Source organism: Hyla sarda, chromosome 3, assembly GCF_029499605.1.
Source record: "Hyla sarda isolate aHylSar1 chromosome 3, aHylSar1.hap1, whole genome shotgun sequence".
Lineage (NCBI taxonomy): Eukaryota > Metazoa > Chordata > Amphibia > Anura > Hylidae > Hyla > Hyla sarda.
This window is the reverse complement of record NC_079191.1, coordinates 406,424,978-406,437,434: the sequence shown is the minus strand read 5'-3', so window position 1 is coordinate 406,437,434 and position 12,457 is coordinate 406,424,978. Positions and strand designations below refer to the sequence as shown.

General features: G+C 41.7%; 1 protein-coding gene across 5 annotated transcripts in view; it reads right to left on the bottom strand.

Annotated features, from left to right (window-relative positions):
• The window catches only part of THADA (THADA armadillo repeat containing), a 706,980-nt gene that overhangs the window by 335,903 nt on the left and 358,620 nt on the right, over window positions 1-12,457 (bottom strand). The window lies entirely within an intron of this gene.

Genomic DNA, 12,457 nt, shown 5'->3' with positions numbered 1-12,457 from the left:
TTCTCTACTGTCAACGCTATTTGAGCACGTTGGGCTTGGAAGCTGATAGGTCAACCAGTCCTGGTCGATAAAAAAACATTCTTCAAGGTAAATGTGAAGGGGTACTTCAAAGGATAGGGGATAAGGTGTCTGATCGCGGGGGTCCTGCTGCTGGGGTCCCCCGCAATCTCCCTGTTACATTCGGCGTTCGTTTAGAGTGTCGGGTGCAGTGCCAGAGGCTCGTGACATCATGGCTGTGCCCGCTCATGACAACGCTGCCACGCCCCCTCAATGCAAGTCTATGGGAGGAGGCGTGGTGGCTGTCACGACCCCTCCCATAGATTTGCATTGAAGGGGCGTGACTGTGACGTCATGAGCCTTCGCCCCGCATCACCAGTCGCTCCAGTTCGCTCCGTGCACCGGATGTCTGGGGTGTCACAGCCGAGATCACAGGGGTCTCCAGCGGTCAGACATCTTATCCCCTATCCTTTGGATAGTGGAAAATATGTCTAGGGTCGGAGTACCCCTTTAAGGTCAATTCAGCTTACCTTACAGGGAGAAACAGCATCTAACACACCGGTCCATAGGATTTGGTGGATTTCCCAACTTGCAAAGTTATCCCCTATCTACAGTATAGCAGGTAACTATCTGATTGTGGTGGGTCTGACTATTGAGGTCCCCACCATCTTGAAAACAGGGACCTGAGTCTTCCGTTAGAATGGAGACACTGTTCGTTCTCTATGGGAGATGCTGGATTAGTCAGTAACAGGATTTGGCTGTCTAGGAGCAGCAGCATCAACCTGACCCACCACTGCATTCTAACAGGATCAAAGGGTCCTCAGCACTCAGACCCCTGAAATTAGATAGTTATCTCTTATCCTATAGATAGGGGATAACTCTGCAAGATGGGTAACCCCACTTCAGCAGCTGCGCCATGCTTTAAAATATACGCTAGTTCCAAAGGTGTGCGCAAACATTTACAACTTTCCTATGCCCCATATGCCCATTTGCTGCCATAACACCTTCATATATTCATTCATGTGTTTACACTGATTTTTTTTATTTCATCTTCTATTGTTATGATTTTTCTCTATATTGTAAATGGCAGTAGTTACGATAACATGTAAAGTGTACGATTGGCAAACGTTTCACTGACAACTTGGCTATGTAAAGGAGAAGAGATTGACCGCTCACCCAGTATTCCCGCAGCTGTGTGCGGATCCACCAGCCCCGGCTCCACTCACGGAATATAGAGATACTTCCAGCACCAGGATGTGGTATAAAAATGGGTATATTTATTGACTCAAAGACAGGCTACAACACACGGATAACTCTGACGCGTTTCACTCTTTCACGCTTAGTCATATGACTAAGCGCGAAAGCGTGAAACGCGTCATAGTTATCCGTGTGTTGTAGCCTGTCTTTGAATCAATAAATATACCCGTTTTTATACAGCATCCTGGTGCTGGAAGTATCTCTATATTATGTAAAGACGCCCATCTGAACTGCTGCTGTATAATTGTTACTCCTGTATGCTGTCAAATTAATTAAAAACTTAAAAAATAAATTAATTTAATATTTTTGATAGCCCCATAAAGAGGAAGAGACTAAACATTAGCTAATTGTTTTTCAAACGCCGAACATCAGACCATTGCTCCTTTTTTTTTATTGCTAAAAGTGGCAAAAGTTTGCACACTGCTCCGGCCTACTATAGCGACAAATCTTTGGACCATTTGGCCACTTATGTGTTAAAGGGGTACTCCAGTGGGAAAACAGATTTGTAAATTACTTCTATTTAAAAATCTTAATCCTTCCAGTACCTATTAGCTGCTGTATACAACAGATGAAGTTCTTTTCTTGTTGAATTTCCTTTCTGTCTGACCACAGTGCTCTCTGCTGACACCTCTGTCCATGTTAGGAACTGTCCAGAGCAGGATAGGTTTGCTATGGGGATTTGCTCCTAATTTGGACAGTTCCTGACATGGACAGAGGTGTCAGCAGAGAGCACTGTGGTTGGAGAGAAAAGAAATTCAAAAAGAAAAGAACTTCCTCTGTAGTATACAGCAGCTAATAAGTACTGGAAGAATTAAGAATTTTAAATAGAAGTCATTAACAAACCTGCTTGACTTTCTGGTACCAGTTGATTTAAAAAAAATTGTTTTCCCCTGGAGAACCCCTTTAAGGAGCTCATAGATAAAGGGCTAAACTTAGGTTGACCAAACCTTCCTCCCCATGACAGCTGTCCTGGTCAAGCAGAGGGGTTCCCCCATTGGCTTTACTGTGGCTCCAATATACAGGAGAAATAGAAATCCCTTCTGCTATACTGTAATACTATATGCCCCCTATTTCATATATGCAAGTTGTTTTTATATTCTCTATGATTTATATGGAAACAAGAGACTTGTGGTATGGTATGTTCCTTTTGATGTCCTTTTCTGGAGATACAATGACCTAGATGCCTGATCTGGAAAGCATAATCTATGTTACAGTGTTATGTGGAGGCACCATATGACTAAACAAGTAGCGCTTATAGAAGCGCTGTAAAGTCTTTCTGCACTCTGCTCTGCCCGTTACGTGAAGACTCACGGACACAAGAGCAATGCAATAGGGGTTCCTCTAAAAAGTCCACCCCTGTATAATAAAACATACCGTACACCATCATCAGCCCAGTGCAATATTTTTTATCAAACCTATATGTCCTCCATTTTGGTCCCTTTTGGGTACTGTTTTATCTAACAAAAACTTCTTATTTCATCTGTAATCTGCATGTATTAAGGCCATGAGCCACATTTGCTTCAAATTATAGCATATATTGGAGCAATAGAGTTAACATAATACAATACACATAATAAAGGATTATTTTGATCACCGCATTATTACAGTGTGTCCTTCATGGGGATTTAGTAGTTAATGCCTGTACTTTGTCATGTCATATTGGATATGCCAGTTCTCTATGAGGCCTGGAGAGCTTTGCCTGGGGAATTTTGTTCCAAATGCTGGGTGTATGCAAGTCTATGGGAGGGGGCATGGCAGCCACCACACCCCCTCCCATAGACTTGCATTGAGGGGGTGTGGCCATGACATCACAAACCCCGCAACCTGCACCCCAAAATGTTCCGAACGCTGGGGTAGTGGAGAACCCCTTTAAGGCTGTAAGCCACATTTGCTTTGAGTTATAGTACACATTGGAGCAATACAGTTAATATAATTGTGGTGTCCCGGCACAGGACCTGGTCCTGTCCATCAGTCTAAAGTCCCCTCAGCCAGAGTCCCTCCATGACAAAAGGGCTCTCCTGTAGGACTAACCCCTAGTCGCCTCCTATAAATGGTATTCAATGTATAAAAATATATATTTAATAGGTTATAGGAATACCTCTGTATAGGACCTTAGAGGTCACGTGCCTGTAAATAATTTGTATTATGGTTTAAGGACCTTTGGGTCATGTGATACCCAGAGTTCACTGGGTCAGGACTGACAGGTTATGCTGACCAATGAGCTTTGTCCCGCCCCCTTAATATATAAGGGGCTGCTGCCACTAAATTCTCTCTCTCAGTTCCGGACTATGAGAGAAGCATAATCATCTCATCAGCATCATCAATTCAAGCTAGGCCCAAAGCCTAATAATCCGCAGCTGCTAAACGTGAGTTACTCAAAGCTCAAACTACTGAATTCTGTGTGACTACTAGAAACTCAAATCTCCTAAAAACAGTAGCACAGTGGCTAGCATCAAAGCTCATTGATCCCGGAGTCCCAGCAAACCTGTGAGGAACCTGTACCACGGTTCTCTCCCTCAAACGACTGTTATGTTCCATGCCATTGCATATAATATATAAAGTAAAGTTACCTCAATTTACTTCATAAAACCTGCTGTGGACCTTCCATTATTTCTCCCTGCCATTTGTGGGACGGTTGGCGGTAGGACTATTACATTGAGGAAACCTCACCCTGGCGTCACGACAATTAAGGGTTAACACCAATATATCCTACACCATCACCAGCACCACCCCGTCACCACATAATACAATATACATAATAAAGGATTATTTTGATCACCGCATTATTACAGTGTGTACCTTCATGGGGATTTAGTAGTTAACGCCTGTACTTCATCATGTCATATTGGATATGCCAGGTCTCCATGAAGCCTGGAGAACTTGCAGTTTGCCTGGGGCACTTTATAAGGACAAAACATTTCCTTTTCAATCACTATGAAACAGTTCTGGGGAACATGAATCTCGGTAGTAACGATTGGCTCGGTGGTAACATTTTTATCGTTTTCAGTTAAAGCAAAAACAGTGATTAAGTGCGGAGTTCTTCAGAAAGAAATAATCTTTTTACAGCCTCCTCCCGCTTCCCTTTGACATAGTGGTCTTTGCAGGAGAGATTGCCTTTTGTAAACCATTAGCTTTCAGCTTTTGTTGTGTTGCCGAGAGTAGCCGAGCACTGGGTTTGTTTAGAGTGGGAAGGAAAGTGTTTTGCTTTATGGTCCTCCTAATGTACCCTGGCCGGGAATGTTGATTGGGTTAAGACCATTTCACTCCGGGCCTGAGTGGAATTTTCCACCGAGTGGGAGCCATGCTGAGGTTGCTCTGACCATGATGCAATCGGGCTAATGATACAAGTAGGATTTAACGCTGCAAGGACACATGTCCATCTGTTTCTCCGCCTTTAACAAGGGCGCTTGACTTTCTAACAACTTTAACTCCATGATGTAACCTTAGCTAATTTCATTGTTGATTCCTCTGCCTATGAGAGGAGTTCTAACCGGAGAGGAATTTTAAAGAGGCCTAGATGTAGAAAGTTAGCTAAGTAAAACCCACGGTCTCAACCACCTATTGTGCCTGTGCCAAGAATACTTCACTCTCCTGACAGTCTTCTCTCGCACGACGGCTATACATTAAAACTGTAGGCGAGGGTTTACAATTACACACAAAATGCAAGCAACAACTATTCTCAGTTTACATTTACATAAGGTGCAGATTATTTTGGGCTGATTTTTAGATACATAGCTCCCTTTTCACTATTCATATACATGTATATAAGTTCTTTGAAAACTCTGTTGGTCACCCTTGGAAAAAGCAAACATCTTCATATTTACAACATCTTAAAGGGGTGTTCTAGTTTTTATTTTTATTTATTTGATGATATAGGAGGAAATCAACATTCATCTAACTTCGATCAGTTCTGTATAGTGCACTCATAGGTTCAGTGAATAGGACTAAACATGGTGTCAGTCAAGTGGACGCCCCCCCCCCCCCCCCCTCCTCCTCCTCCCAATCTCATGTGACCATTTAGTAAGCAACAAGGTGACATGATGGGTCAACACAGAGGACACAAGATTCCTATTCAATTACCCCATGGATAAGTATTATGGTTATTGTCAAAAGCACTTTACTCTTTGGGCCTTTACTTGTGTGACACAGCTGTGTGTTCCTAGGTGAGTCGCACAATGAAATGAAGAGATCCTGCTCCCTCTATCTCACATATGCAGCAGTGTGAATGTTATATAGCAGTAGAGGACGTAAGCAACAGAGAATACAGTACCGGAGTAAGATAGTAGAACACTTACTAAAAGCAGAAGCGTCAATGTGTGCCTTTCTGCAGCATCTCTCTATTTCTCCCTCTCCATAAATATATTTTAACAGCAGATGTAACCTGATCTCTCAGTAAACAATACGATCTAAATCCTCTCAGTCTCATGTGTGGATTTTAACAGTGAACTAAGAACGAGTAATCAGTAAAAGAGGCTGAAGGAAGAGAGAGAGAAAACTGGTAAAAGAAGCTTTAGTCCTGTAATTAGATATATTACAAAGCTTCTTATCTTTCCTTGCAATACTGATGTACGGTAAAAGATGTAGGAAAAAAGTTAAAATATGTGTAAGTTTATGATTTCCTAATAATTAAACAAAATAAATGAAAACATTGAGACTGGAAAAAATCAGACTATGTCTCAACACACGAGTCCTTGTCCATACACTCTAATTTTCCAATCCCATTCGCACACACAACACTGAAATCAACTATATGCCTCAAGCAGCATAAAAGCCGAGGTGTCACCTTTCTCTGTAATTCTGCCTGTGATGATAAGTAGGAGACAGCAAAAATGTTTTCTCCACAGTATAGAAAGCTGATTATTAGGCTTAGTGGCCACAGTGAAAAAAAAGCCAGACTTCAGGATAACTTTATAATACAGAAAGAAAAAAAATGAAAATTAGAACAAAAAAAATACAACAACAATTCCCTAAAACCACCAAAAATGTACTTGGGCATTCAAATCATCATGATCCACTACTGGTAGCTCACTTTGCATTAGCCAACCAATGAAGTCCCAATTGCCCTGAATATACTGATCAAAACAATATATATAACATGAGCTGTTAGTGTACCTGGAATTAAGACAAGTAGAATCTTTACCTTAAGCCAACCCAGACCATAATCTCGGGAGCAAAATAAGTTTGATGTTCCCTTGTAAAGGCCTCTTAATGGTGTTGCCCTCATGGTCTCCAGACTAATCTCTGGCTATCATTGCATCCGAGACTCATCGCCAAGAGGACAGGCCTCCATTGTTGGCTTACAGGACTGGTGCAATGATTTTTGCCACCCTATACAAAAGCAAATTTTGCAACCTCTTGACCCCACCCTTTGACATGAACCATATTCCTACTGGGGTAACATATTGTAACAAACCTCCTCATCATGTAATCACCTTACTACTGGGGTGACCCACTGTAACACCCCCCTCCCTGCGACAGTGGTGCTGGCTGGGTGGGTGCTTGGGATGCTGGCTGTTAATTATAATCAAGAGGGCGCTCTAGGCGGCTGCCTATTTTGCTTATAGGCAGAATCGGCCCTGCTGGTTACTCTACACCTATGAGAACAATGGTGTGAGGTCAATGGAAGACCTGTAGTTGGACCTCTGCCCAATGTTGTGTAGGCGCCTTCTGATGGTTTGTGTAGACACTATTTGATGCCCTAGGCTAGGTATGAGACATCCAATTTTACTCACAGTACAAAATGAATCAATATGCACCACTTTTCTGATCTGGTGATCCGTCAGAACAGAGGTTTGCCTTGCTGTAATTCCAGTACGTCATTGGTCTTCCAACATTCTGAGGCTGTGTGTGGCTTAAAAATTTGCTTTAAATCTGGCTTTTATACCATTGAATTTATACCACATGCCAGAGTAGAGCTAGACCCCAATGGAATGCCATTTGAAGGGGCTACGAAATTTGAAAAGCAATTGAAATCCAATCCAATAATAATAAATCCTGCAACAGGTAATACCCACCATCAATGAATCAATAATCAACTGTGTAATGCAAAACTGTTCAAAATAAAAGGATCAAATAAATAGCCAGGTCAGTCTTCCGACCTATGTTTATAACAAAAAATTTAAAATAAATAACCAACAGGGGAGGTTTGCTGGGTTAGAATCCTTCTGCAGAGCGATAACACTTGGCAGATGGATTGACCACACAAAAGCATCTGGATTTTCCCTATCTCTACATATTAAGAAAGCTCTACAGAGCTCTACCGCTTATCTCTTGTGGACCCAGCCTACACAGTCTTCCCATACACAAATCTTTAACAAGCTTGCACAAAGAACTTCCTTAGTTTGGCACATTGAAATGTTTGACCCTGTTTCCGTCTTGTGTTACCTAAGCCGCCTATTGCCAAAATGCGTCAACACAAACCCACGTGCGCTCAATTATCCAAAGTTCCTATTAGAAGTCATCTGTCTGTATTCACATCCCTTATCGTCCTTCCTACTCAATTTACAAAAACTTAATTCAGTTTGGTCATTTTAGGTCGGCTTGATCTGATTTACCTGGGTTAGTTACGTCAGTGCAGAGGGGCGGATTAATACTTATCAGAAAGCATTGTTACAAGAGCGGGTAACCGGATCGGTGCACCTAGGGGTAATGAAATGCCCGAAGTGCACCAAACAGCCTAATTTACATATTTATACAAATTAATTTTACAGAAAAACGGTGCATCAGGGACACATAATAAAAGATAAAATGCTTATCACTGTACCATGTCCTATTAGCCCATATTAGCAGGTTAGGATATCCCATATCCTCTGTGTTGGACAATGCCAACTAGTCAGATGGATGTGTACACAAAAAGCTGTTCACAAATTGTCTCCCCCCGGGGATCATCGGTAATCTGCAGTAAGTGTGCTGTCTCCCTGCAGCGCCACCACAGATGAAAATAGGCATTACACAGTTACAATAGCAGAACAAAATCCCAGAACAGGAAAAAGGTATCCAGCTCCCAAGAGAAAAATTATATTAAAATGTCCAACCTTTAATAAATCCAATTAACGCCGAACTTCCAGGTGATTTTCTCATTATCAATATGCATGGTTAAAAGTAGTATATAAGGAGACAGTTGGCAGTTCTGTTTGTGCCATGACTAAGGACCTATTGGTCCGAAACGCGTCGGAGCTGTGATTTTAATTCACAGTGTTTTTTGTTGTTCCTGCAATGCCTATTTTTAAATTGGATTTATTAAAGGTGGGACGTATTAATATAATTTTTCTCTCGGAGCTGGATACCTTTTTCCTGTTCTGGGATTTTGTTCTGCTATTGCGCTGCACCGAGGAACGGCTCGGCATCATCCTGGCTTCCAGACTGTTATACTGAGTGCTCGAAATCTACACAAGCGGTGAGCTGGCTATATCTTTTTCATATGACTGTATTACACAGTTACCATTCACATCAATCGGCCATCTGAGTATTACAGGACAGGTCCTCCAGGGCAAGAGAACCTCTTTATTAAATCATAATTTGCTTTTAACACATAAAATAAAATAAATAAAGTATATGAAAACTGAATATCCAAAAAAGACAGCCCCTTTAAACTATAGCCTAACAAGATGATCAGTAGATCCTTTAAAGGGGTACTCTGGTGAAAACCTTTTTCCTTTTAAATCAACTGGTAGCAGAAAGTTAAACATATTTGTAAATTACTTCTATTAAAAAATCTTAATCCTTCCTGTACTTATTAGCTGCCGAATACTACAGAGGAAATTATTTTCTTTTTGGAATGCTCTCTGATGACATCACGAGCACAGTTCTCTCTGCTGACGTTATTATAATAATAATAATGCTTTATTTATTGTTGTCCTTAGTGGGATTTGAACCCAAGTCCCCAGCCCTGCAAGGCAGCAGTGCTAACCACTGAGCCACCATGCTGCCCTTAGCATACATCTGCTATGCATGGTTTCTAAAATGGACAGAGATGTCAGCAGAGAGCACTGTGCTCGTGATGTCATCAGTGTTCCAAAAAGAAAGGAATTTCCTCTGTAGCATTCAGCAGCTAATAAGTCCTGGAAGGATTAAGATTTTTTAACAGAAGTAATTTACAAATATGTTTAACTTTCTGCCACCAGTTGATTTAAAAGAAAAAAGGTTTTCACCGGAGTACCCCTTTAAGTCCTTCCATTTCATCAGGATAATTCCTTCAAAATCTTAAAACGGCAATGTTTTCATTCATCCATAAAAAAGTGCATTGACTGAACAATACATGATACATGGATCTATTTTCTCTCTACTATCTGGAATAGTGAAGATCTTGCAAAATTTTAACAAACTTAGCTGAACTCTGAACTGACTGGAGGTCAAATCTATTCATATGATACAAAATATAGATTATTTTTGGATAACTTCCTTAAATATTTCTTGCTATAAAGATGACAAATAAAGTAACAGAAGTTCAACCACAAATTGAAATGATCTAAGTGATGAACCACACTCTGACCTGTATCTAAACTGTGCATTTTGCTGATGCTTTCTATTTTAACTTGTTATTCCCTATCCAAAGGATAGGGGATAACAAGCTGATCAGTGGGGGCCTGACAGCTGGGACCCCCAAAAATCCAATGAACAGGATTGAATTGAGTGCACCGCACCTGCACAGCCACCGATGCACCGCACCTGCACAGCCACCGATGCACCGCACCTGCACAGCCACCGATGCACCGCACCTGCACAGCCACCGATGCGCCGCACCTGCACAGCCACCGATGCACCGCACCTGCACAGCCACCGATGCACCGCACTTGCACAGCCACTGAACCATTTCCGTATTTTTCGCCGTATAAGATGCTCCGGGATATAAAACGCACCCAATTTTAAAGGAGGTAAATCTAAAAAAAAAAAAAGATTCTGGACCAAATACAATGTAAAGTATAGGACAGTGATCTTCAACCTGCGGACCTCCAGATGTTGCAAAACTACAACTCCCAGCATGCCCGGACAGCCATTGGCTGTCCGGGCATACCGGGAGTTGTAGTTTTGCAACATCTGGAGGTCCGCAGGTTGAAGACCACTGGTATAGGAGGTTATACTCCCGTGTCCCCGCCGCTCCAGACCCGTCACCGCTGCCTTGGATGTCGCCCTCCATCGCTGTCGCTGCGTCCCCGTCGCTCCGGAACATCTCTGCTGCCCGAGATCCTCGCTCTCCGTCGCCGCCATCACGTGGCTACGCACGCCACTTCTACTGGATGACGGGACGGCGTGATGACGACGAAGGAGAGCGCCAGCCATGCAAGGGATCCCGGCACGGAGCAGTCATTCGCCGATCGGACACCGAGGAGGCAGGTAAGGTCCCTCCCGGTGTCCTGTAAGCTGTTCGGGATGCCACGATTTCACCGCAGCGGTCCCGGACAGCCCGACTGAGCAGCCGGGTTAGTGTCACTTTTGCTTCAGACGCGGCAGTCAGCTTTGATCGCCGCGTCTGAAGGGTTAATACAGGGCATCACCGCAATCCTGTATTAGCCCCGGGTCCCGGCCGTTGACGGTCGCCGGGACCGCCGCGATATGACAGGGTTTTAATGTGTATTTGCCGTATAAGACGCACCAACTTCCCCCCCCCCACAGTTTTGGGGAAGAAAAAGTGAGTCTTATACGGCGAAAAATACGGTATTTCCCCTTTCTGTCTGACCACAGTGCTCCCTGCTGACACCTCTGTCCATATTAGGAACTGTCCAGAGCAGGATAGATTTTCTATGGGGATTTGCTCCTACTCTGGACAGTTCCTAAAATGGACAGAGGTGTCAGCAGAGAGCACTGTGGTCAGACAGAAAGGAAATTCAAAAAGAAGAGAACTTCCTGCGGATCATAACAGCAGCTGATAAGTACTGGAAGGATTAAGATTTTTTTTTAATAGAAGTAATTTACAAATCAGTTTAACTTTCTGGCACCAGTTTATTTAAAAAAAAAAAAAAAAAAAAAGGTTTCCAGTGGAGAACCCCTTTAAAAGATTATCAGATTGTATCTACTGTATGTAGGTTATTACACAACATGATTGTAGTAAATTGCTGATTACAACAGTCATCGTAGATATAAGGTTATAGCCTTATAGGGGAAAGTGAACCTACGGGGATAACCGTGCAATGATGAGTCATCTCTAGATACTGATTTGCTTGTACAAATTGGTCAATTATTCATAGACATAATTGCAGATGAGCAAAGAGGAGCATGTGTCACATGATAGCCTAGTGCAGACTGCTAAACTATAGAATTTATCTATATATATATAGGCTACAATGTGCCTCTTCATAGCACTATTATTTAATTGAGTCATTTCCTGCGTGACAGCTGCAGTCCACAAAATTACCTGCAACTCAGCATACTCCTTTGGACTGCAGCTGTAGCTCCATACTTATAAATCAATCCATAGCACTACAAGAAGTATCACATGTTGCCTTAAAGGGGTATTCCGGTGGAAAACTTTTTATTTTATTTTTTTAAATCAACTGGTGCCAGAAAGCTAAACAGATTTGTAAATTAAAAAGAAAAAAGGGGGTGTATGTGCAGCTCACAATCACAATACACACTGAGGTCAAACTAGGGCATGCAACTATACCCTAATTGCACAAAAAGACAAGCCAATAGAAAAAAGTTGCCCGGACCTTCTAAGTGAGTAAATGATGGTATGGATAATTAAATGAGAAATATTAAATGAATGATTGTCTGGATTGTGCTTCAATGATAATAGTATAAACAGTTTAATAAGATAGGATAAATAGACTGTGGTTAGTTACTTCTCACAGGGCCCATGTGAGAAGAACATATACAATAAAAACAACCTTTAGGTAATAATGTACATGAAAAATATAAAATGACAATAATACCAAAAATTAAGATAATGTTATGGCATAATAATATCACTGGCATATAGTGAGTGCAGCTGGTATTTATCGCTAATATCTACGCACCCACTGCACAATATGTTCAACAATTAGAAGTAACTAACCACAGTCTATTTATCCTATCTTATTAAACTGTTTATACTATTATCATTGAAGCACGATCCAGACAATCATTCATTTAATATTTCTCATTTAATTATCCATACCATCATTTACTCACTTAGAAGGTCCGGGCAACTTTTTTCTATTAGATTTGTAAATTACTTCTATTAAAAAATCTTAATCCTTCTAGTACTTATTAGCTGCTGAATACTACA